At 40.0% G+C, this 26,520-nt stretch overlaps 1 long non-coding RNA gene across 10 annotated transcripts in view; it reads left to right on the top strand.

Moving 5' to 3' along the window:
• The window catches only part of LOC144308084 (uncharacterized), a 293,749-nt gene that overhangs the window by 112,031 nt on the left and 155,198 nt on the right, over positions 1-26,520 (top strand). Inside the window, exon 4 of one of the 10 annotated variants that reach the window (XR_013374720.1) lies at positions 2,224-2,293. The exons of the other annotated variants lie outside the window; for them this stretch is intronic. This is a non-coding gene — a long non-coding RNA (uncharacterized LOC144308084). The remainder of the gene's footprint in view (positions 1-2,223; positions 2,294-26,520) is intronic. 10 annotated transcript variants of the gene reach the window in all.

The raw sequence follows: 26,520 nt of genomic DNA, 5'->3' as shown, positions 1-26,520 counted from the left end.
TCTGGGGATCTGAGCAGCAAACAGTGCTTTTGCTAGCTAGGGTGGTGTTCTTATACTGTACCCCCAAGTCTCTCAGATGCTGGGATTTTGTTTTGATTGTGTCAGGAGCTGCTTTGGTAGAACCCCTGCCCCCTACGAAGCATACAGCTCAGCTGCCTTCCTGTTCTCTTTGCAAACTCTTCCCAGGGTGGCTCTACCATCAGGGGAAGTTGTCTTTCCGGCCTTTGGAAGGTTGGCTAACCACACCTAGTTCCCAGAGACATGACCCAGCTCTTTCTGCCTCTGCTTTTCCCCTCCAAGTCTGCGGATTCCCTGAACCATACTGGTTCTTTCTCTCACCTCTGCTCCCTCCAGAGACTGCCCAGCCCAAGAGAGAACAGCCTGATTACTCAAACTTAGGTTGTTTGTTAGAAGTGGATGTCCCTTCTAACGTGGCACTTGTACACCTGGAAATGATGGGCTCAATGGCAGGAGCCAGCCAGGTGTGTGGTTGGAGGGGGGGCAGAAATGGAGCCCTGGTACTAGATATGGCCACTGACCAGGACACATGCTTGGGTTAATGGCCTTGTTACAGGCAGAGACAGGCTAGTGGGTGAGGAGATTGGTGCACAATGACATTCTGGGAAATAGCCAACACTGAGTCCAGTGTTGAGTCCATAGCTCAATAGCAATGGCAAGAGCAGATACTTACATGGACAGTGTGCTAAGCCCTTAAAATAGATTCACTCTTTTAATCTTCACAGCAATCCTGCGAGGTCACAATGCTATTTCTCACTTTACATATGAGGAAATTAAGAGATGAAGGAGCTAAGCAACCTGCTCAAGATAACATAGCTAAGGAGTAGGTATGTGGCTACTGCTTGGATAGTCAGCCAGTTGGCAGTCATCATCTAGAAGACCTGTCCATAGTGTCCAAACCCCAGTCACTGGGCTAGAGTGCCATTCCAGAGAGAAGGTTGGATAAGAACAAGGCAGGGCAGAGGGGCTCATCCACCCAACAGTCAGGACCATCTTCTGTGCCAGATGTTGGGGGAAGACACATGTAAGATAGTATCTCATTTGGGCCAGGGCTCAGTTTGAAAGGAGGCTGAGGTTGTAGGTGGGATAACACATAGGACTTAGGGGTGAGAATCAAGGCAGAAGGTCAGCTGTTAAGACTGGGTCATTCTGAGAGGTGGGCTTGGGAAGAGTTCTGGTCTGGGAGCACCACACCCTCTCAGGCAGCTGTTCTGGGGGTACCAGGTCTGGGAGGGCAACCTGTTCTTAATCCCCCAGCCTGGGGCTGAGGCTGAGCATGAAACCTGTGCCTATGGATGGGTTGGTCTGGGAACTGAGTTGGGCCTGACCCTCTAGGTGAAAGCATCAGTGGGTGGGTCCAGCTGTAGGGGTCTGAGTAGGGTAGAGGAATTGAACTAGGGGAGCCTGTTTTCCTTCTACCATGCCTCTGGAAGTATTGGGCCTAGCTGTGGTTGAAAGGGAAATGAGTTTGGAGCCAGGGGATCTGGGCTCCATATGTTGGTAGAAACTGTGATGTCTGAACATTCTTGTTGGGATAGCTGAAATTCTTAGTAGAAATTCCAGGAAGACCAGAGGACATCTGGGAAATATATGTGGATTGAAGTGGAGAGAAATACTTAGTCTTCTGGGGAAAAATCTCCAATATCAAGAACCAGATTTTTAAAAATTGTTTTTTCCAAAGTGACATATTAATCAAGTAATGCATATAAAAGGCTTTGTAAACTGTACAGCAGGAGCGCTGTGTAAGGCCTTGGTAACATCTTCATTGTTACAGATCGGGGGCGGGGGGAGGTAGGCAAACTCAGTGATTCACAAGAGGAGACAGAATTGTCGCCCCTCCCCACACCAGCTCCTTCTTTCAGCAACCCCAAGAGAGTCATCTGGAACAGATTCTTAGTTCTCTCTGTGTTTACTGGTCTCCTGTACTGCCATCAGCTGGGGCCACTGCTACCTGCAGGCAGGGCCCGGGCAGATGCGGGAATAGGAGTGTAGAGCCCCCTGTCCCTAGCAAGCTCAGCCTGTGTCAGTGTAAGACCCTGGGCCCCAGTGATGTATATAGGGCATTAGAGCCATGCCGGGGTGGGGGTCGGGGGGCCAGGCTGCCTGAGTTCACAGCCCGGCTCTGTGATGGCAAGTAAGGTACTTACTGTCTCGGGGGAACCTCTACAAAGTGAGGAAGCTCATATTAGCATCTCGGCCTCACAGGATGGTTGTGAGGGGTACCTGACTGCCTGGAATGCACTCAGCCCAGCACCTGGCCCACAGGCAGCACTTGGTAAGTGTTAGCTGCCACCCTTCTCCTTTCCCCTCCTGCCTTCCTTCTCCTCCCCAACCCTCCTCCTCACCCTCTCTGCTTTCTCCTCCTGTTTTTCCTCCACCTTCATCTTCAGAGAGCTTTCTAGAACCTCAAGCTGGCAGCTTGATTGGCGTGGCCGCTGTCAGTGCTAACAGTTTAAGTGACTAGATCTGAGTCCCTGAACCCCTGTATTCAGAGCACAAGCCCTGTAGGGTTGGGACTTTGCCTGGTTCTTGCCACTTGTCCTCCCAGCCCCGGTGCCTGAGGCCCAGCCCCCTGACTTCAGAGCTCCTTGATGCCAGTCACTAGCCAACACACTTGTTGGATGTGTCTTCTCTTTTGGGTAATAGTGGCTCACACAGCAGCGATCCCTACCTGCCACCCTACATACACAGTGACTTTTAATGAACCTAATACTTACTTCCCTCAGCGAACCTTTCCAACAGCCCTCTGAAGTGGCATAGCTCATTTATTCATTTGGCAAGTGCTCACTGAGCCCCTGCGCTGGGCCTCTAGGGGTTCAACCGGGGTGGCACAGTGGAATGAGAATAGGGAGTCTTGGAAGAGGCCTTCAGGTAATGTGACTGAGGGGATAAAACCAGAACTCCTGAGTCTCACATACCGGCCACTAAACTAGCTCTGCCACTCACAGCCATAGGGCCTTGGGCCAGTCAACTCACCTCCCTGTACTCCATTTCCTCGTATGTAAAACGGGCACAGGAACAGTCCCCATCTCACAGGGCTTCCTTACTAGCTTCGCTTCCTGCTCGGCGCTTTCATACAATGTGTACATTTATTGTTAATTCATCTCTCGATACATTCTGATTCCGTCTGGTTTCCAAGCTATAGTCTGAGCTCTGGTGGGCAGGAGCCACTTGTTTATGTTTGCATTTCTAGTGCCTCCCGTAGTGTGGGGCCCATGATACATAAGCTGTTGCTGAGATGTTAACACTGTGTGGTCATTCTTTTTCTAGGTCTGTCTTCCTCGTTAAGCTGTGATTTTTCAGGAGGGCAGAGATTTTGTCTCAGTCTGTGCAGAACAGAGCAGGGCGGGCAGGACGTAGTAGGTGGGGCTTACAGTAGGTACTGGGGAGGGGGGTGCAGGCCCAGTGAGTGAGGGAGGGAGGGGAGGAATGAGGGACAGAGGGAGCCTGACAACCAAGACTGAGACGCTTTCTTACAGGCCTGCCGCTATTACTGAGGTCATGCTCAGCTTGGAATTAATGTGGAAATACAGTAGGAATGTGGGATAAGGTTTCGCCATGCCTTTCTGCCCCGGGGCCTTGTTCCTTATTTTGTTTCCTTGTTGTTGTACCTTCTTCCTCTGCTTCCTCACTAGGGGCTCTTCCACTTCCACTCCTGACACCTCCAGGCTTTGAACCTGGTCCTGTCCTCTCCTTTCCTAGTAAAAATTAATCTGATCCCGAGGTTTTGCTCTTGCGAGTCATCTATATGAACAACTTCCAGATCTCTCTCCAGCTCTGACATTTCTTCTGAGCTCCAAGTCTGATTTGCAAGCTCCTGCTGCACATCTATACCTGGTTCTTTGGTGGTCTTTCTGAACATCATGTCTAAAAATTCTCATCCTTTCCCCCCAAACTGACCTCTCTCCCCATCTTCTCTTCTCTAATCAGCAGTGGTGCCTTTCAATCTTTTCTTTTGGTGCCTAAGGAATAGGTATGAGTATATACTTTTTAACTACTATGCTATTATCACGTTTAACAAAATTAACAATCATTATTAATATCATTCCATACCCAATCCATATTCAGATTTCCCTGATTTTTTTCTCAGAGATGTCATTTTATAATTAGGTTTTTAAAATTAGAATCCAAATAGGGCCCACACCTTGCATTCGGCTCTGTCTCATCAGCCTTTTATTGCTTTTAAGTCATTGGAGAAACCAGGTCAATTGTCCTGAAGGATGTCTCACATTCTCAATTTACTTGTTTTCCCATGTTGTCATTGAACTTGTTTCTCTATCCCCTATATTTCCTGTAAACTGTAGTTATGTCTAGAGGCTTTTATTAGATTCAGGTAGAAGTTTTTGGGCAAGAATACTTCACAGCCAGTACTGTGTACTTTCTATCATCACCTCACAAGGCAAATCATATGTGGTTGCCCCACTTTTAGTTTTACTCAGATTGATCAGTGGGTTTAAATGGTATCACCTAGAGCCCTCCATTATCAAGGTCCCCGTCAACCCTTCACCTGATGGTTTTAACAACCATTGATGATTACTGTTTGGGTCCATTATATCATTTAGAGTTGCAAAATGGCATTTTTCTAATTCTGTTATGCCTTCCGCATTTATTACTTGGAATTTTTGTATAAAGAAAAATTTTATTCTTCAACCATTTAGTTACCTTGAATTAGTGTATGCCCCCACCCCCGAAAAAAGGCAGGATAAATGCTTGATACTTTCCCTTATAAAAACATCAATTTTCAGAATGAGTTGGTATCCTAGCAACCTCCAATGGTGACCCATCAAGTATTTCTATGAACTCATAGATTTTTATATATTTAGTATGTTTCAATCTATTGTAGTCATTATTCAATTTGTTGCTAAAATGATTTCATCTTATGCCAGTGGGGGTCCTTTCAAGTTGGCTTCTGTTCCTTTTCTCGTGATAGATTTCTTGATTTTTTTGGTTCGAGGATTTTTGATTTGGTTTCAGGTTCATCTTGTACAATTCCAAATCCAGACCTGGAGTCAACCATTTTGCCAAGGGGTTCTCATTCCTTCTGCTAGGAAATGGTATTTAGAGAGCCCAGTCTGAGGGCTGGGTTTTGTCACAGTAACTAGGCTATTAAGTCTTTTTAGTGAAAGAGCCGGAAACTACCTATTTTTTTTTCAAAAGGAAACATGATAAATTCCTACTGATATTTCAAAGCTGAATTTAAGAGTATAGGCCCTTTCCTTAACATTTTTGATTTTGTAACTGTACCTCATTGCTCTCACTCTGAAACTCTTGATTCTTAATGATATTATGTAATTACTTGCATTACCCTATATTGTATCTGTAACAATTTCAAAGGAGTGATTCCAATGGTACTACTGAGATCACAGAATGCAGTTCAAGACTTATTTGCTTTTTCTTTTGCCCTAAGAGTAAATCCTACTAGGGAGATTGTCAAACTATTGTGTTTTAGTCACTTGAAAAGTAATTTCTTTCTCTGTGTGGTTATGTTACCAACTTGATACACAGTTTGATTCACTTGCCTCTTTTTTCCCTCAGTTTTATGGATTGTTTTCTTTTTTGAAATTTAATTTTGCATTTAATTTATGTAAAACATTTACAGAGTTCCAAAGTCAAAACTATATAACTGGAGATATTCTAAATGTCTTGCTTCCATCCTGCCCCCATTCTTTTTTCTCCTTCCCTCTATAGTAACCATGGTTAATTACATTTTGGCTTATCCATCCATTATGTATTTGAATATTAGACAAAAGAGAATAAGTAATTATATTTCACCCCCATATCTCACACAAATGTAGCAAGTACTTTAAGAACTCTTCTGCTCCCTTTTTTCACTTAACATTATATTCTAGAGATCATTCTATGTCTAGAGATCTTCCTTGCTGCTGTTTTATGACTGTATGGTATATGATCTTGAAGAGGAACTGTACTTTGTTCAACTGGTCAGTCCCTGTTGACAGATATTTGTATTGATTCTAGTCTTTTTCAGTTACAAAGAATGCTACCATAAGGAATGGAGGTAATTGTCTCATGATTCTCCTCACTGCAAGCCTCAGTGGCATTCTTAATTCTCCTTCTGCCTCCTTCTGTACACCTAATCACTCCTGAACCCTGGTGATTCTTACCTTTGCACTCTTCTCTGTTTCTGCCTTTCTGTCCCTTATGCTGCTACCCAGTTTTAGACACTAGTTGTCTTTACCTGGATCATAGCAATAGCAGTGGAATCCCTACTTATTTTTCTCCTCACACAGTCTGTGCTGCACACCATGGCCAGTTTCATTTCCTGAACTATTGCTTTCATCATAATCTTTTCTCTCTCTACTCAAAAATCTTCAATAGTAGCATAAAATTCAAATTATCTAGTTTGGCATTTAAGGGCCTCCATGAACTGAGCCAAATATCCTTTCTTGATATTCATTCCCTCCACTTTGGTCTATGGATACATTGCTCTGCATATTTGATTTCCCAAATATCATATTAATTATTGCCCTTATACCTTACCTAGTCTTCAAAGTTACACTTAAATTCCAGATCGTTGGAAACCCTACTGGAAACCCCAACCCAGGCTCTCTCTCTCTATCACTTGAGCTCCTACTCTTTGTGGTATCCATTTGAAACTGAGCAGACTTAGTCTGCTCACCAAATGAAAAGATCTTGTTGAGTCCATCTGGTAACTACCATGAGATCCAAGAAATTGATTGATACATTCATCAAGCATTAACTGAATATCAGAACAGCATCCAAAGGTGAGAGACCTTTGGATTGGTTAGGGTTCTTTCTGAGAGTGACCAAGAAGCATGTGGGATTCTATCCATCTGGAGGCACAGCTAGGAATGTTCCAGGGTGGCAATACAAGACTGAGAGATATAGTCATAGACTGTGTAGACTGTGTGTCACTTCCGAAGGTGGATTTAATTCCACTTCAAGGAGAAGAAATTGGACTTGATTCTCGGAGAAAGGACTTGTTCAGTAGGTATTGAGCCAAAAGGTCTCAAATCCTTGGAGGGTACTGCTTTTTCCCTCTTGCCCCATTAGGATAAAACATGGCATTTTGTATCTTGAGGATCTAGAACTCATATAAGACTGACATTATCTTGGCCACTAACCATGTGACAGGCTGGTTGGCCAATCTTACATTATAGAATACTGCTTCCTGTACTTTTGTTGTTTGGGTTGCATTAACCTCAATTTCTTAAAGTTCCTTTTAAAACTCACCATCTGGAGCTAAAACTATCTTTGGTTTATTTATTTACAATTTATCCTCTTTAATTCCAAAAGGATTTGAAGAAGCTTACAAGTTTAAACATAATGCAAAGTAAGACATAGAACAGAATTGTCTATTTTAAGAAGGAGTAGGTATTACCAGATAGCTTGGATGAGTGGAATGCTATGGTTCTTGAGCACTGACTAAGACTCTGAATTTTTTGGCAGTCAAATGTAAGGGTTACACTGGTATATATTTACAGAAAACTAGAAAGCAGATATATTCCTCTTTAAAGATCAGCTTTTCCCTGACATGAAACTCAGATTGGGATTTGTCACAGGAACCTTGTATAAGCACATTAGGTAACAGTGACTCATGTTTTTAACTTTAATTATTACGAATTAAACACAGAATATAACACAGAAATACCCATCAAATCATCACTGTTTATATTAATTAAGTAGGATTTTGTTTTTGTTGTTATTTATTTTAAAAATCAATTCAAGTTTCCTACACTGCTAGCAGACCACCACTTGGGGAAGCTGTTTGGCAGCATCTACTAAAGCTAAACAAATGCCTACCCAATGGCCCAGCAATTCCACTACATGTGTCCACTGAATGTCCATTAGAGTATTATTTTGTATCAGTCAAATAATGGAAACAACTCATATATCCATCAATAGTAAATATATGAATAAATTGTGGTGCATTTATACAATGGAATACTCTATAGTAATGAAAATGAACAAGTTAGAGCTACATGCAAGAACATGGAAGACTCTTTTTTAAAGATTTTATTTATTTGTTTGAGAGAGAGAGCAGAGAGAGAGAGAACAAAAGCAGTGGGGGGAGGGGCAGAGGGAAAGGGAGAGGAAGACTCCCCGCTGAGCAAGGAGCCTGATGTGGGGCTCCATCCCAGGACCCTGGGATCATGACCTGGGCCGAAGCTAGATGCTTAACTGACTCAGCCACTCAGGTGCCCCTGGAAGACTCTTATAAACATTATATTTATTGAAATAAGTCAGACCCTAAATAATACACGCTGTCTGATTCAATTTCTATAAAGTTCAAAAACAGAACTAACTGTGATATTAAAAACCAGGATAAGGGGTGCCTGAGTGTCTCAGTTGGTTGAGCACATGCCTTTGGCTCTGGTCATGATCCCAGGATCTGGGATTGGTCTGAGTTGGGCTCTCTGCTCCGCGAGAACCTGCTTCCCCCTCTCCCTCTGCCTGCCGCTCCCCTTGCTTGTGCTTTCTCACTCTCTCTCTTTCTCTGTCAAACAAATAAAATCTTTTAAAAAATTTTTAATAAAAATACAAATCAGGATGAGAATTAACTTTCAAGAAGGAGGAGAGGAAAATGATGGGGGCATGATGAGGCTTCTAGAGATTGGTGATATGCTATTTTGGTGCCCTGGTAGTGGTTACTAGAGTGTGTTCATGTTATGCTAATTTATTGAGCTCTACAGGTATGAGCTATGCACTTTTCTACATGTGTGTTATACTTCAGCAAAAGTTTAGGTGTGAACACATGCACATAATAAGATTTCAAACTATATAGGAAAGTATATAATGAAAATGAAGTCACTCTTCTACTCTAAATTCCCATTCCCTTTCAATAGTCAGTAACTATTGCCTGTTTCTTGTAACACCTCATTATTCTCCTAGAAATGTCCTGTAATAAAAATACAGTAGTATATATGTATCTATGGGTATATCTCTATTCCTTTTTGTTATTTACAAAAATGGAAGCACACTGTGTACATTATTCTGACACATGCTTTTTTCATGTAACACTGTGTCTTAGACATCTTTTTCTATCAGTGCATAAAAAATATCTACCTTCTTCTTTGTAGTGGCTCCATAAAGTATTCTATTATGAAGATATGCTGTCTCTAACCAATCCTCTATTAGTGGACATTTAAGATTTTCCAGTTTTTTAAATATTAAAATGATACATTAAACATCTTTTTACACATGTCTTTGCACACATGTATGGGCTATAGGTGACTTTTGCATCCTTTCATTAAATTGTCTAATTGTAGGTGAAAATTCCATAGTTTCAAAACAATCCTTAAAATTTCCTTAGGGAGGCTGGTATCCCATATCTTCATCATTCCTGTGTGTCTGTTTGTCCTCCAGTATTGAAGTAGATTGTTGAGTCTGGTGCAGCACCTGATGAAGAGATGAGCTTGTAGGTATGAGCTAAACTGAGTGACATATATGCATCTTTAAACACCAGAATCACAGTGAGATGCTCACTTTATGAGAAGCACGTGAGGACCAAGATTCATGAGGGAGTGACAGAACGATAGCTTCCACCTTACATTGTCTCTGAGGCATAGCAGAGTCCTTGAGCAGAATGGTGGATAGAACCTGCTACACCATTTCAGTTGTCTTCTGTCTCTCTCAACTCTGTCTTCTGATTTTCTATTTATGTCCTTGTCTCTCTGTCTCTGTGTCTCCCCTTTTCTCCCCTCCTTCTCTGCATGCTGAATGCCTATGTTTGAATTGGTGTAACTCATGTGTGCATATGCTGTGCTTCTGCTGTGTATCCATAAGATCAATTCCCAGAAGTGGAATTTGGATATATATATATATTTTTTCAAATCATATATGTGTGTGTTTTATATAGATACATCTTTTTATTATGAAAAATTTGAACATATACAAAAGCAGATAGAATTCTATAACAAAAGGCACCTGAGTGGCTTGGTCGGTTAAGCTTCCAACTCCTGATTTCAGCCCAGGTCATCATCTCAGGGTTGTGAGATTGAGCCCCAAGTCAGGCTCCCTGCTTAGTTGGGAGTCTGCTTGAGATTCTCTTTCTCCTTCTCCCTCTGTCCCCCACCCATGTATGCTCTCTCTCTCTCTCGCTAGTAAATATTTTTAAAAAATAATTCTACAAAGACTCCTGTACCCATCACCCAGCCTCAAAAATGATCAGCCCATGGCCACTGTCATCTATACCACACACTTTTCCTCTTTTTGTGATATCTTTTTTTGTTTTTTTTTAATTTATCTTCCAAATAGAGCCTTTACTAATCTTTTTTTTAGATTAGTTACGATTTTTTCATTTGTAATTTTTTTGTTGGAGTTCAATCTTTTTGTGATATCTTGATACAAGTCACAGATATCATAACATTTTGTCTGTAAATGGTTCAGTATGTATTTCTAAAAGATTGGGACTCTTAAAAAAATCCACAATGCAATTATCATATCTCAAAATGAACTTAACTTCACTAAAATCAACAAATATCCAGTCAATATTCTAGTTTCCAATTATCTTACAGTTGGGATAAGTGGGTTCTTATTTGTTTGACTAAAAGTAAGGGCTAGATACTATAATTGATTGTTAATAGCCTTTTAGTTTCTTTTAATCTATAGGTTACTCTTCAATCTTTTTTCTTCTTGCAATTGATTTTTGGAAGAAAATGGGTTATTTTTCCCTGTAACATTTCCCACACTCTGGATTTTGCTGATTGCTGCCCATTAAGTTTAAACATGTATATAATCTAAGTATCCTGAGACTTCTGTATTTTCTATAAACTACTAGTTGATTTTGGAGGCTTAATTAGATTCAGGTTTAAGGTTTTTTTAGCATTTTGTTCTTTTTTTTTAATTTTTATTTATTTATGATAGTCACACAGAGAGAGAGAGAGAGAGAGAGAGAGGCAGAGACATAGGCAGAGGGAGAAGCAGGCTCCATGCACCGGGAGCCCGACGTGGGATTCGATCCTGGGTCTCCAGGATCACGCCCTGGGCCAAAGGCAGGAGCTAAACCACTGTGCCACCCAGGGATCCCAGCATTTTGTTCTTGATGAGACTACTTCATACATGGTTTTGTGCTCTCCATTAAGTGACACATACTATCTGCTTTTTTCTACTTTTTTAAATAAAAAATAAAATAAATATTTTATTTATTTATTTGAGAGAGAGAGAGAGAGTGAAAGAGAGAGTGGGGGGATGAGCAGAGGGAGAGGGACAAGTAAACTCCATCCTGAGCACAGAGCCTGATATGGGGCTCGATCCTGAGATCATGACCTGAGTTGAAATCCAGAGTTGGATGCTTAACCAACTGAACCACCCAGGCACCCTGGTTTTCTCTACTTTTATGTTAGTGGCCATTGATGATGAAGTCTAGATTCATTTATTCATCAAGGGTTACAAGATGGTGATGTGTTTCTTTTATTATTCCTTTATTTATTAGCTAGAATATGTCTGTACATACACTACTTGGTTATCCAGGGTACAGTTTGCTTAAGAAGGCAAGATAAATGCCTGATTCGAAATAATGAGCTAGTTTGCCAGCATCCACTAATAAAGTCAGTGAGTGATTATTTTTTAAAGTATAATAATGAATTAATGGACTTAGACATATTTGATGTGTTTTAATACATTGTTATTCATATTGAGGCTTGCATTGGCCATTGGGGAACTCTTTAAGTTGGTTCATTGAGTCTTTTTTACATGACTCTGTCTTTGAAAATTTTCTTGCTAGGTGTAAGATAGTCTGGGATCATCATGTACATTTCATGCTCCAGATATGAAGAGCCATATACTTTTACATTTTTAAAAAGATTTTTATTTATTCATGAGAGACACACAGAGAGGCAGAGACACAGGCACAGAGAGAAGCAGGCTCCCTGTGGGGAGCCGGATATGGGACTTGATCCCAGGACCCCGGAATCACGTCCTGAGCCAAAGGCAGATGCTCAATCACTGAGCCACCAGGCATCTCTAAAGAACCATATTTATAGATGTCAACATAGTATAGTGAAAAGAGCACACAGAGGGACTGGCATTGAATCCTGGTCCTACCTCATACTGCCTGTATGGCCACGACAAGCTACTTAATACCTACCAGCTTAAGTTTCTTCATTTTTAAAATAAACTAATGGCATCTATCTTCCATAGTTTTTAGGAGAGTTAAAGTTATATATATAAACACACACACAAACATGTAGTAGGTACTCAGAAATTCATGTTCCTTCTCCATTTCTTGTTCTCTCCTTATTCAGGTGACAACATCACATCCTCTAGGATTACTTAAGCTTCTGTGTTTACAGCATGGAATGTTTTCTTTCACATGTGGTAGATATTCAATACATACTTGCAAACTGACTTTGAGGATAGAGGTCATCAAATAGTTGATGCCAGGAATGCCTGGATGGCTCAGTGGTTGAGTGTCCGCCTTCAGCTCAGGGCATGATCCCGGGTCCTGGGATCGAGTCCCACATCAGGGGCTTCTCCCTCTGCCTATATCTCTGCCTCTCTCTGTATTTCTCATAAATAAATAAATAAATAAATAAATAAATAAATAAATAAATAAATAAAATCTTTTAAAAAATGTTGATGTCAACACATGTTAAGCTCTGTAAAAGTAGACAGTCTCAATGACACTGTTTTTAAAAAGCATTTTTCCTTTATTTTTCAGAGTACCCATTCACAGATATTAATAAATAGATCCCTTCTCACCATCTCTGCCCTACTCCCCAGAACTGAGGTGTGATGGTGGTGCCAGCTTTCACTTGTGTTAAAGAAAGAAGAGAAGCATGGATAATTCAAAAGGATAATCCAAGTTCAGCATGGATAATTCAAAAGGATAATCCAAGTTCATGCGTCACTCCAAAGTTACTCATTTCAGTTTGAAAGACATTATCTGATATATATATAGCAGATTTCCCTTCTTAAATTAGCTTTACTTACACTACTATTAAAACAGTGTTTCATTCCTCAAGGTCACAGTAGCTAGAGAGGGTAATAGGTCCAAAATGTACTGAACAAGCCACAGAGGTCAACTTGGGATGAGGTGTTTATCCTAGATATTTTGCCCTGATATGTGTTGCTGTGGTGCTGTCCTCTATTTAGGATCAGAATTAGGAAATTGTCAGGCAGTCTCAACGTTCCAGCCCTGGCTACCAGGGGAGCAGTAGTGGCTGCAAAGAGCACACAACCTTTTGACAATTAACTAAAAGATAGTGAGTAAAGGTGGAAAGAGTGGTGAGGAAGAGCTTCATCAATTAAGTAGTATCCTGCACTGGTTGTCAGTTCAGAATCTAGTCTAGGGTGATTCAGATTTTGAGAGAGCTTGCTGGAGAATTCTTTTGCCTGGTGGCTGCTTCCCCCAAAGTACCCAATGAGCAGGTCAATACGTGGTACTATTCACTCAGAAGGTACTAGTTTTCGAGTAGGGAAAGCTGTTTGACCACCTATGCATAGGTCTCATTCTCCAAGCTCTTTGTCTCTTGGTGGGGAGAGGCAGCTGGCTGAGGTGTCTGGAAAGCCCACTTGTGTTTCCTGAGAGATAAGCTCTGGGACTATGTCTTGTCTTGGGCTGGCTACCCAGGATCCCTTTTCTCATAAGCCCCAGGGGTGGACTGCTTATAAACATAAGGGCTTTCTTTGTGCCAATGATTTTAGAGGCTCTTCCCATGAATTCTGACATTGAATCTTCATAGCCAGTATGGCAGCGTGGGTGTTAGATACAAATTTGATAGATGAAGGATTGAATGTTCAGAGAGACTCAGTGACATGTCACAGGTACTTGTCTTCGCTGATTTGCCCTGGCTTTTTATCCCAGGTCCCACTTCCAGGCTAACACTTATTTTATTTTAGGTACTTACTGCCATTCAGCCCCTAAAGGGAAGAAGAAAGGGGAAAGCAAGGATACCAAATGGGAAAGGTGACCAAGGTTTTGGAAGCCTCACATAGTTTTTGTCTCATTTAATCCCTGTTCTATTTCTTCTTGTGGATCTGGAGTCTTGTAGGCCTGAAGTTAAAATTTTAAACCCATGATCTGACAACAACAAATGTATTTAGGGCTGGATCAATGAGACCTACTATTAGAAGTGAGTCTGTCCCAGGAAATCTGGTATTCTTGGTTAACATAGTTTTGAGTCCTCACTGACTCTTCCTGCCCTCTTGTCATTTACTCCAGTGGCCTCCCAGAAACTGTGAGTGACCCCTGGGACTCCTGGTACAGTATGGTTGGACTGCTAGCTGAACCATAGACAGACTGAACCTGCAGTCTGCATGGTTCAAACTAATTGAGCCACAGTACTTCAGGGTTTGACAATGGAACAAAAAGGTGTGTCTCCATGTAAGGCTGTAGTCCAATAGAGAAGGAAACAAAATCTGGGTATGAAATATTTAACCTGAGAAGCAACAAGCTAATCAGACTCATGAAAGCGTTATGCCAATGTCAAGTAATTGTCAGGAGTAGAAATTATTTCAACACGCTCTGTATATTTAGTATTTTTCTTGCTTGTTTTACTTTGTGGTTAAGGATTGCAGATAGATGAGGGAAAAAATGAGAAGGAAAGATCCCACTGAGATTTTACCTCATCTCAAAAGATTATTTTCATCACTGGACTTCTGTAAAATAGGTAATAACTATTGTGAAATAGAAAAAACATTTTTGAAAGAAGAGTCAACTTAGGAAACATTTTCTCTGGAAATAACATTAAACATTGTATTTTAAAAATACTCTTTATCCTATTTCCAGGCTGCTCACTCATGCCTGCTTTCTGTCGATACCAAATAGACTTGTCATAAATCTTGCTTTCTTAACAGAATTATTCTTTTTACTCTGTCATTTTTTTCTAGCCACTTTAGAGCACAATACTTTGCTCCTCTGTGTATCTGTGTGTGCACACGCACGTTTTAGCTTAAAGACCAACTATTTTGAAATTAGATTTAATTCATTATCTTTGAAACCTGAAAGCTCCACAGCTCTGGGTGTTTCTGTAGAAAGTCCCCCACCTTGCCAGAAGCACATAATGAAATGTCAGAGGGATGGCTGTTCATCTTTCCATTTATGGGCTTATTATCTTTGTCATCCTTTATACTACTTGATCATCCTCTGCTTGGGCCAACCAAATCAAAGGAAAAAGAGACCTTATTGCCATTCTTTAATCATTTTAGAAGATCTCACCTTCATGGCCTCCTCTACAATACTGTTGCCCACTGGGGGACATGCACATATCTTCCACTCACCATACTACTTGAGATGCATCTTAGGTGCATGTCCCTGAGCTAACAAAGGTCTTTCAGCAAAGATCTAGAGCAGGGGTTTGCAAACTATGGCCCACAGGTCAAATCCAGTCCACTTCCGCTTTTGTAAAGTTTTCTTGGCACACGGCCACACTCATTTGTTTACATATTGCCCACAACTGCTTTCATGATAGACCAGAGCTGAGTGGTTGCCACAGACCGAATATCTCCCCAAAACTGAAATATTTACTGTATAGCCCTTCAGAAAATGTTTGCCAACCCCTGTTCTGTAAAACAGATGTCCACCATAACATGTATCCAAAACATCTTGGGATATGTCTGCATGTATTTTAGAGGTGAGAGCAAACGACTATGAGGAAAATATACCAAAATCTCTTACCTGGGAGCAGAAAAAGGGGTTCTAGTCCCTGTTTTGTCACTATTTGAATCAGTTTAGGCAGATCCCATTTCTTTCCTGTCCCAAATTTGCCCCAAAGGTAAAATGAAAGAATTCAAACGGGTGATGTACAGGGGCCTTTCCAACTTTGAGATTCCGTGGTTCCAATCTTTAGTTTAATAAGATCTTTTGCAATACACAGATGCATATATACTTCGAGACTACAGGATACCCCAATTATTTTTAAGTATTTTATTTATTTATTTATTTGATATAGAGAGAGAGAGCACGTGTGCACAAGCAGGGGAAGCAGCAGGCAGAGGGAGAGGGAGAAGCAGACTCCCCACTGAGCAGGGAGCCTGATGTGGGCTTGATCCTAGGACCTGGAGATCATGACCTGAGCCAAAGGCAGATGCTAAACCAACAGAGCCACCCAGGCGCCCGATATGCCAATTTTTAAGTATTTATTTATTTATGCATTTATTTATTCATTAGAGACACAGAGAGGAAGGCAGAGACATAGGCAGAGAGAGAAGCAGGCTCCCTGTGGGGCGCCTGATGCAGAACTCGATCTCAGGACCCTAGGATCACGACCTGAGCCAAAGGCAGATACTCAACCACTGAGCCACCCAGAGGCCACCAGATACTGCAATTTTTAAAACCTTTTTATTTTGAGTTAATTTTAGATTTATGAAAAATTTACAAAAATGCCACAGAGAACTGCTGCACACCCTCCAACCAGCTTCCTCCATGTTAACATGTTTATAACCATTATACACTCCTCAAAACTAAGAAATTAACCTTGGTACAAAACTATTATTTAAACTACAAACTTTATTTGGATCTTACCAGTTTTTCCACTGATGTTTTTTTCTGCTCCAGGATCCAATTATGGCTGCCACATTGCATTTAGTCATCATATCTCTTTAGTCTCCTCCAATCTATGACAGTTCATCAGTCTTTCATGTCCTTGACACTTTCAAGATCATTAAATCATTATTTTGTAGAATACCCCTTGATTTAATTTCATCTGAATTTTTTTCATGCTTAGATTGAAATTGTGCCTTTTGGAGAAGGCTACCACTGAGTTGATATGTTTTTACCAGTCCATAATATCAGGGGATTCATAGTATCAATATAGAGTACTGGGGATTACTGGGGATATGTATTAGTAATTTTGGTCCCTGGCTAAAGTGGTTTCTGCCAGGATTCTCTACCATAAAGTTATCATTTCCTTCCCTGCCTCTGTAATTACTAAATATTTTAGGGGAAGTACTTTGAAATTATGCAGACATACTAGTTTTTTTTAAAGATTTTGTTTATTTATGAGAGAGAGAGAGAATGGGGAGAGGTGGAGGGAGAGGGAAGGAGAATCTGAAGCCGACTCTGCATTGAGCATGGAGCCCAACGTGGGGCTCAATCCCACTACCATGAGACCATGACCTGAGTCAAAGCCAGGAGTTGGACACTAAACTGGCTGCCACCCAAGTACCTCAGACATACTGTTTCTGCTTAAACTTTTGCCCATAAGACTTGTTATAGCACCATTGGAAGATCCTTCCTGCAGGATTTATCACTCTTGGGCTCTAATGGTGATTTTCTACTTCCCTCATTCTTTCTATGTTTATTGATTGGAGTTTTTCTATTAGGAAGTGTGTAATTTCTCCTACCTTTATTTGTGTCAGTATAAATTCAGGGATTTTATTTTATGTTTTGGTTATTTTTTGCTCATTTCTCAGATTTTTTCAACCTCGAACATTGGGAACTCTTTTGGGTTGGCTTTTGTACATGTTCAGTATGCCCCTGTTAAGATTTTTAGGCTTCCCAATTTTTATATAAAAATGGATGGTCTCTGAGTTACTATGATATTGAAAGTTTGGTTCTCAATCGGGGGCAATTTTGCTTCCCCCCACCCCTACCCCTAGGAACATTTAGCAATGACTGGAGACGTTTTGATTGTTATAACTCCCAAACATCCTACAGTGAATGGTGCAGCTCCTCATGTTCAAGAATTTTCCAGTCCAAAATGTCAGTATGAGGTTGAGAAACTGGTTGAGATCATTATTTTCTTCCTTTTCTTTCTTTCTTTCTTTCTTTCTTTCTTTCTTTCTTTCTTTCTTTCTTTCTTCTTTCTTTCTTTCTTTCTTTCTTTCTTTCCTTTCTTTCTTTTTTCATTCCTTCTTCTTTCTTTCCTTTACTTTTTGTTTTTAAGTAGGATCCATGACCACCGTGAGGCTCAAACTCCTGAGCCTGAGGTGATAGCTACATGCTCTACCAACTGAGGCAACCAAGTGCCCCTACATCATTATTTTCTTGATGGCCAGATGTATGGCACACACACAGACACAGACAGACACACACACACACAATACTGTCAGGAACAAAAGAATTGTTTTATTAAAATATATTTTTAAAAATGATTACACATTTTTGTGCTTCTAAAAATTATAAAGTGCAATTTCCTCTTATAGTCATGATGGAAACAGAGGGACCGATTACTTTCCATCTTAGCTAGGAAACCAAACAGAATTCATGATACAATGGCTTTCAGACTTTGGAAAACAGGCAATACAGAAGTGCAAAATGGTGATTCCTAGCAGGGGGAAAATAAGTAAGGTGAGCCCCACAAGTGCCATAGCTTATTGCCTGGCTAGGCTTCAGCAGAGAAAGGAGAAACCCAAAACAATTCTAGAGAGCTTGCTCAGTAGGAGAGATAAACGTAAGAGTTGATGGAAGCCAAGAAGGCTGGAAATTGCAAGGAACAATACTAAAGAACTAGAATCTATATATAAAGAGCTTCAGAGATATGAAGAAGGTCTCCTTGAGTCTTTGACTGAATTCTGATCTGCACATGCATGAGGAAAAAAAACTACCCTTGATCAATGAAAGGACATCAGAAAGCAGTAGACTGAGCAATTATCAGCGTTCACATAAGGCTAGGTAGGAATAGTTCATGTTCCCACCAACCAGTGTGGAAAGATCCTTCATACTTAATCAAGATATCAAGTAGAGTCCTCAAAGAGATATTGTCTTAGAAGTAGGCCTAAATTATCCCTAGACTAAAGGCTGCTATGAACATGCTCTAACAAAGCTTATAAGCAAGGCTTGAAAGAACCAAACTGATTTTTTAAAAGATTTTATTTATTCATGAGAGAGAGAGAGGCAGAGGCACAGGCAGAGGGATAAGCAGGCTCCATGCAGGTAGCCTGATGTAGGACTCGATCCCAGGACTCCAGGATCATGCCCCAGGCCAAAGGCAGGCACTAAACCGCTGAGCCACCCAGGGATCCCCAAACTGATTTTAAGTAACTTGACTGCTTTCCACAATAAAACCCAAGAAAATTTAAAGGAATATAACAAAATCCAACACCCAACAATGTAAAACACAGAATGTTGAGTATCCAATCAAATAGTATTAACCATACAGAGAAGCATGAAAATGTGATTCATAGCCAGGAGAAATACCAATCAAAAGATATAGACTCTTAGAAATGACAGAGATAGGGACGCCTGGGTGGCTCAGTGGTTGAACGTCTGCCTTTGGCTCAGGGTGTGATCCTGCATGGATCGAGTCCCACATCAGGCTTCCTGCATGGAGCCTGCTTCTCCCTCTGCCTATGTCTCTGCCCTCCCCCCACCCGGTGTTTCATGAATAAATAAATAAAATCTTTAAAAAAAGAAATGACAGAGATAAAGGAAATGACAGAGATAAAGGAATTAGCATAAAAATGTTAAAATAGTTATTATCAATACACTCTATATGAATATAAAGGTGCAGGGAACATGGACATAAGAGAGAAATGGGAGATATGAAAAGGCTCAAATCAAACTGGTAAAGATGAAAAATTTATGAAATAAGAAATGTACTGGATGGAATTAACAGAATAGAAGCTGCAGTAAATTAGATAACTTGAAGTAATAGCTAAAGAAACTATTCAAAACAAGTGCAGAAAGAAAAGATTGGGGCGAAAAAGGAACATAGTATCATCAGTGACCTGTAGATAATGTAAGGTGATCAAACATATGCACAATTGGAGTGTCAGGAGAGTAGGAGGGCAGAAAAATATTTTTAAAAATGAGGCTGGATAATTTTTTTTTGAGGCTGGATAATTTTTAAACTTTATGACAATTAAATATTCAGTGATCAAGGAATATGCACAAACTCCAACAAAATAAATGTAAAGAAAACTATACCATTACACATCAAAATCAAATTGCTGAAAAACACTTAAAAAGAGAAATATTAAAAGCAACCAAAGGAGAAGAGACATATTCCATGAGAAACAAAGATAGGAATTACATCAGACTTCTTGTCAGAAACCATGCAAGCTAGAAGACAGTGGAGTGGCATCTTAAATGTACCGAAGGAAAAAAAAATCCTATATATCCAAACCTGGTGCAAATAAATATCTTTTGGGAATAAAGATGAACTTAACTATTGTTTTTTTCTAGTCTTCTATTTCATCTATTTCTGCTCTAATCTGTATTATTTATTTTATCTCTATTATTTCCTCCCTTCTGATAATTTTGGGCTTAGTTTGCTCTTTTTCTAGCTCCTTAAGATGTAAAATTAGGTTATTGAGATCATTCTTTTTTCTTAATGTAGGCACTTATTGCTATGAACTTCCCTGTTAGAGCTGCCTTTGCTGTGTTCTATAAGTTTTGGTATATTTTGTTGCCATTTTCCTTTGTCTCAAAAATATGTTTTTTATTTCTCCTTTGATCTCTTCTTTGACCCACTGGCTGTTTAGGATTGTGTTGCTTAATTTCTACATATTGGTGAATTTTCCAATTTTCCTCTTGTTATGTCTAATTTCATACTATTGCCATCAGAAAAGACACTTGATATGATTTTAGTCTTCTTAAATTTGTTACAACTTGTTTTGTGGCCCAACACGATCTATCTTGGAAAATGTTCTGTATGTGCTTGAGAAGAATGTTTATTCTGCTACTGTTGGATAGAATAATCTGCATGTGTCTGTTAAGTTCATTTGGTCTCTCGTATTCATCAAGTCCACTCTTTATTGATTTTCTGTCTGGTTGATCTACCAATTGTTAAAAGTGGAGTATTGAAGTCCCCGACTATTCTTGTTATTCTGTCTTTTTCTCCCTTCATATCTGTTAGTATTTGCTTAACATAATTAAGTCCCCCAATGTTACACCCACCCAATGTTGGGTGCATGTATATTTATAATTGTTATGTCCTTTTGATGAATTGACTCCTTAGTCATTATGTAATGACCTTCTTTGTCTCTTGTGACAATTTTTTACTTAAAACCTGTTTTTTTTTCTGAGATAAACTACAGCCACTTCTTCTGTCTTTTGGCTACCATATGCATGGAATGTCTTTTTCCATCTCTTCACTTTCATCCTGTGTGTCTCTAAAGATAAAGTGAGTCTCTTGGAGGCAGTATATAGTTGTGTCTTGTTTTTAATACACTCAGTCACACTGTCTTTTGACTAGAGAATTGAATTAATTTCCATTTATTTTTTAAAGATTATTTATTTATTCATGAGAGACAGAGAGAGAGGCAGAGACCTAGGCAAAGGGAGAAGCAAGCTCCCTACAGGGAGCCTGGTGTGGGACTTGATCCCAGGACCCCAAGATCATGACCTGAGCAGAAGGCAGACGCTCAACTACTGAGCCACCCAGGCATCCCTAATTCATTTCCATTTAAAGTAATTATTGACAGGTAAGGACTTACTATTGCCATTTGTTATTTGTTTTCTAATTATTTTGTAGTTCCTTTGTTTCTTTCTTCCTCTGTCTTCTTTTGTGATTTTCTGATAAAAACTTTTCAGACAAAAGCTGAGAGAAGTGATAGCCAACAGACATGTGCCACAAGAAATGGTGAAGAGGGGGCACCTGGGTGACTCAGTCAGTTAAGTGTCTGACTATTGATTTTGGCTCGGGTAGTGACCTCTAGCTCATAGGATAGGGCCCTGTGGTGGTGGGTTCTGTGCTCAGCAAGGAGTCTGCTTCTCTCCCTCCCTATGCCCCTCCCCCTGCTCTCTCTTTTTCTCTCTCTCAAATAAATAAATAAATAAATATTTTAAAACAAATGTTAAAGGTAGTTTTTCAGATGAAAGGAAAATTATATCAAGTGAAAATTTGGATCAAAAATTTGAAGAGCACTGGAATATGTAAACATGTGTTTAATAAACAATATTAAAAATCATTTTAATATTCTCCTTAAATGAAAATTAACTGTTTAAATGAAAAATAGTAATAGTGTGTTGTGTTTATAATAGAAACTAAGTGACAACAATAGCACAAAGGACAAGGGAAAAAGGGATGTAAATGTAAAGTGGTATAATATTGCTTGAAGGTAGATTGTGTTCAGTTAAAGATTATATTGTAAACCCTACAATAATCAATTAAAAACTAAACAAAGAGAGTTAGCCAGTAAATCCAATACTGTAGATAAAAAGGAATCATAAAAATAATTAATCAAAAATAAGGCAAGAATAAAAGAAGACATGGAACAAGACCAGATAAGACAAATAAAAATTAGATAGCAAGGTTGTAGATTTAAACCCTACAAAATCAATAACTTCCTTAAATATAAATGTTCTAGACACTCTAATCTAAAGACAAAAATTGTCAATTTGGGTAAAAAAAGTAAAACCTAACTATATACTGTCTGTAAGAATCCCACTTTAAATATAAAGACACATATGGCTTGAAAGAAAAATATATAACAAACAAACCCTAATGAAAAGAAAGTTGGCACACCAGTGAGAATGGGGAAAATTAACAAAGCAGGAAACAACAAATGTTGGAGAGGATGCGGAGAAAAGGGAACCCTCTTACACTGTTGGTGGGAATGTGAACTGGTGCAGCCACTCTGGAAAACTGTGTGGAGGTTCCTCAAACAGTTAAAAATATACCTGCCCTACGACCCAGCAATTGCACTGTTGGGGATTTACCCCAAAGATACAAATGCAATGAAACGCCGGGACACCTGCACCCCGATGTTTCTAGCAGCAATGGCCACGATAGCCAAACTGTGGAAGGAGCCTCGGTGTCCAACGAAAGATGAATGGATAAAGAAGATGTGGTTTATGTATACAATGGAATATTACTCAGCTATTAGAAATGACAAATACCCACCATTTGCTTCAACGTGGATGGAACTGGAGGGTATTATGCTGAGTGAAGTAAGTCAGTCGGAGAAGGACAAACATTATATGTTCTCATTCATTTGGGGAATATAAATAATAGTGAAAGGGAAAATAAGGGAAGGGAGAAGAAATGTGTGGGAAATATCAGAAAGGGAGACAGAACGTAAAGACTGCTAACTCTGGGAAACGAACTAGGGGTGGTAGAAGGGGAGGAGGGCGGGGGGTGGGAGTGAATGGGTGACGGGCACTGGGTGTTATTCTGTATGTTAGTAAATTGAACACCAATAAAAAAAAAAAAAGAAAAGAAAGTTGGAGTAGCTGTACTAACATTAGGCAAAGGAATATTACCAGGGATAAAGAGAAATAGTTCATAATACTAAAGATATCAATGCATCAAGAGGCATAACAGTCCAAGATATGCATGCATCCAATAGAGGAGCTTCAAATATGTGAAGTAAAAGCTGGAAGAAGTGTAAGGAGAAAATAGTCAAGTCTACAATTATAGTTGGGGATTTCAATATTCGTCTCTCAGTCACTAATAGAACAAATAGAAAGAATATTAGTAAGGTTATAGAAAACTTGAATTACGGTATCAGCTAAATTGACCTAATTGACTTTTATACAACATTCTATCCAATGAGAGCAGAATGTACATCATTTTCAAGTGCACACTGAATGTTCACAAAGAAAGACCATATTCTGGGCCATAAAAAGTCTTCATAAATTTAAGAGAAGTTAAATCATACAAAAGAGGGATCCCTGGGTGGCGCAGCGGTTTGGCGCCTGCCTTTGGCCCAGGGCGCGATCCTGGAGACCCGGGATCGAATCCCACATCGGGCTCCCGGTGCATGGAGCCTGCTTCTCCCTCTGCCTGTGTCTCTGCCTCTCTCTCTCTCACTGTGTGCCTATCATAAATAAATTTAAAAAAAAAAATCATACAAAAGATATTCTCTGACTGCCAAGCAATCAAACAAGAAATCATCTGAAAAATTTGTAATATATGGGTTTTTAACTGCTTTTTAGGGATATAATTCACATACCATATAATTCAAAGTATACAATTTGATAGCTGTTAGTATATTCACAGGTACATGCAACCATCACTGCAGTGAAGTTTAGAACATTTTAGAACATCATCCCCTCAAGAAGAAACTTTGTTTGCTTTAGCTATCAACTCTTCTCTCTTTCCACCCCACCCAGACCTAAGCAACCACTGATCTATTTTTTGTCTCTGTAGATTTCACTATTCTGAACTTTCATGTGAATGGAATCACATAGTTTGTAGTCTTTTGTGACTGATTTCTTTCACTTAGATTAATGTTTTCAAGGTTCATCTGTATTGCAGCGTGTATCAATATTGTATTCACTTTTATGGCTAAATATTCATTATATAGATATGCCACATTTTATTTATCCATTCATCCATTGATGGTTATGTAAATTGTTTCCACTTTTTGGCTATCATGAGTAATGCTGTTATAATCATTCATGTACAAGTTTCCCTTAATATTAATATCTCGTATTGATGTATATTTGTTACAAATTTTTAAAAATATTTTGTTTATTCATGAAAGACACATAGAGAGAGGCAGAGACATAGGCAGAGGGAGAAGCAGGCTCCCCGCAGGGAGCCTGATGTGGGACAACATCCCAGGACCCCGGGGTCACACCCTGAGCCAAAGGCAGATGCTCAACCACTGAGCCATCCAGGTGCCCCTATTTGTTACAATTGATGAACCAATGTTGATACATTATCATTAACTCAAATCCATAGTTTACATTAGGGCTCACCCTTTGTGTTGTACAATTCTGTGGTTTTTGACAAATGCATAAGTTCATGTGTCCACCATCACAGTAGCATACAGAATAGTTTCACTGCCCTAAATATCCCTTGTGTTCCACTCTGTCATCACTCCCTTTCTCCCTTCAATCATTGACCTTTTATTATCTCCAGAGTTTTGCCTTTTCCAGAATGTCATATATATTGAACCATACAATATATAGCCTTTTAGACTGACTTCTTTCACTTAGCAATATACATTTAAGGTTTGTCCATGTCTTCATAGCTTAATAGCTCATTTCTTTTTATTGCTGAATAGTACTCTACTGGCTGGGTATACCATTTAGGCTTATTCTTAATCTATTGCTCCTTTATGGACCATTTAAACTATGACAGACAATCCCCAGTTCTAAATCACAAAGCCTTCTATGCACAACCATAGTCAAGGACCTAGTTGAACAGACAGTCCATTTAGACTCATTTCCTGGTCAATGCAAACAACTGATCATTTGGGTGAGAAAAGAAGTTAGCCAAATTAATGGTCACTGACTTGGCCAAATTATTCTATCAGGATAGCCAAACTGGTTGGAGGTGTAGGTCTAGCCTGAGAGACAGGCAGTATGGTCCAGTGGAAGGAGCTTGGGCCCAGGAGTCCAGAGCTCTGGGTTGTATTCACAGCAGCTCTACTACTAACCTTGCCTCTGTGGACCCACCTTTGAAGGCCTTACCCACTCCACTGAACAGAAATTCCTAAAGAACTACAAGGTTTCTCTCACTGATCAGCCCTCTCATCTGTAGCACAGGATGTCATTTATATGCCAGAGCATATATACTAGGGCACAGGACCAAGGACTCATACACACCCTTGGTCTTATGGGCATCTTGCGGAGACTTAACGTCTTTCCAGGATATGGGGTTCGTGATGCATGCCCCTCAGGGCTATGTAGAATTTCACAGAAAGGGGCTTCTGGGACACACTCATCCTAGGGGCTTGTTGAAGAGAGAAGTAAAGGACTTTTTTTGAAAGCAGAATTTTCCTTGGCCCTGAGAAGGCCTTTTCTTCCTGTATTATTAGGCCAAAATAGATGCCAAGCCATTGATGATTAATGTTGCTAGATGGAGCTGGTTCACTTTAGATGAACTCTCCTCCCTTTCTGCGTGACTATGTAAATCACAATGAGCTATTGAATTTCCTAAGTTTAAACTCCCCCTTGCTATCAGGAACTGACTTCCATGAATGCTTCTGAGGTTTTGGATTTAAATATTGGCTGCTTTTCACAATGAAGTCTTCCTACTTTTTTCATCCCCTGTGTCTTTTGTGGGGCAGAGTGGTTTTTCTATGGTGTTAAAACAGAAGCTGAGCATTTATTTGTTCCTTCTTCCACATGTGAATTTGCTCCACAAACTTTTTCTGAGAGACTCTTCACTCTCAGCTAGGCCCTTGAGCTTAGTAGTAATCTCTGTGGAGAGAATGAATGGAAGTTCTTCTGACCTTGGGAAGCATGCAAGCAGGGCTAGACAGCTTTAGGTCTTGGCCAAGAGGCCCACCATGTCCCCAGCTGCCCAGTTAGAAACAACCCATTCTCCTTCAGCTGTCACTCACCATGTGACTTCTGGGATTCAGACTACTTATGTCTCATAAGGATGTTGGTAGAAGCCCCCTCACTCGTCTCTATTGCTCCAGACTATCCCCTATGCTGCCTCCAGTGTGAAAGACTTCTTTCTCGTTGCAAGTTCATGCCACCCACTCAGAAAGCCTGGGTCTCCACTGGGTTCAGGATGAAGAGGGTATTCAGGCCCTCTCTGCCCCAACATTCTACTTCCCACTCAACCCTCCAAGATTTTGGCCACCCTCTTTCCACAGTCTTCATGCTTCAGCCATCCCAGACTTGCTTCTGTTCCCTGAGAATCCCATATACTTGCACATTGCTTTACCTTGTTCATGCAATTCCTATTGTCTGGAATTCTCCTCTTCTCTACAGTTCTTTCCTATGAATTCTTC

This window comes from Canis aureus, chromosome X, assembly GCF_053574225.1.
Source record: "Canis aureus isolate CA01 chromosome X, VMU_Caureus_v.1.0, whole genome shotgun sequence".
Taxonomy (NCBI): Eukaryota; Metazoa; Chordata; class Mammalia; order Carnivora; family Canidae; genus Canis; species Canis aureus.
Note: the sequence above shows the minus strand (reverse complement) of the source record. Positions and strands in the feature narration are given on the sequence as shown.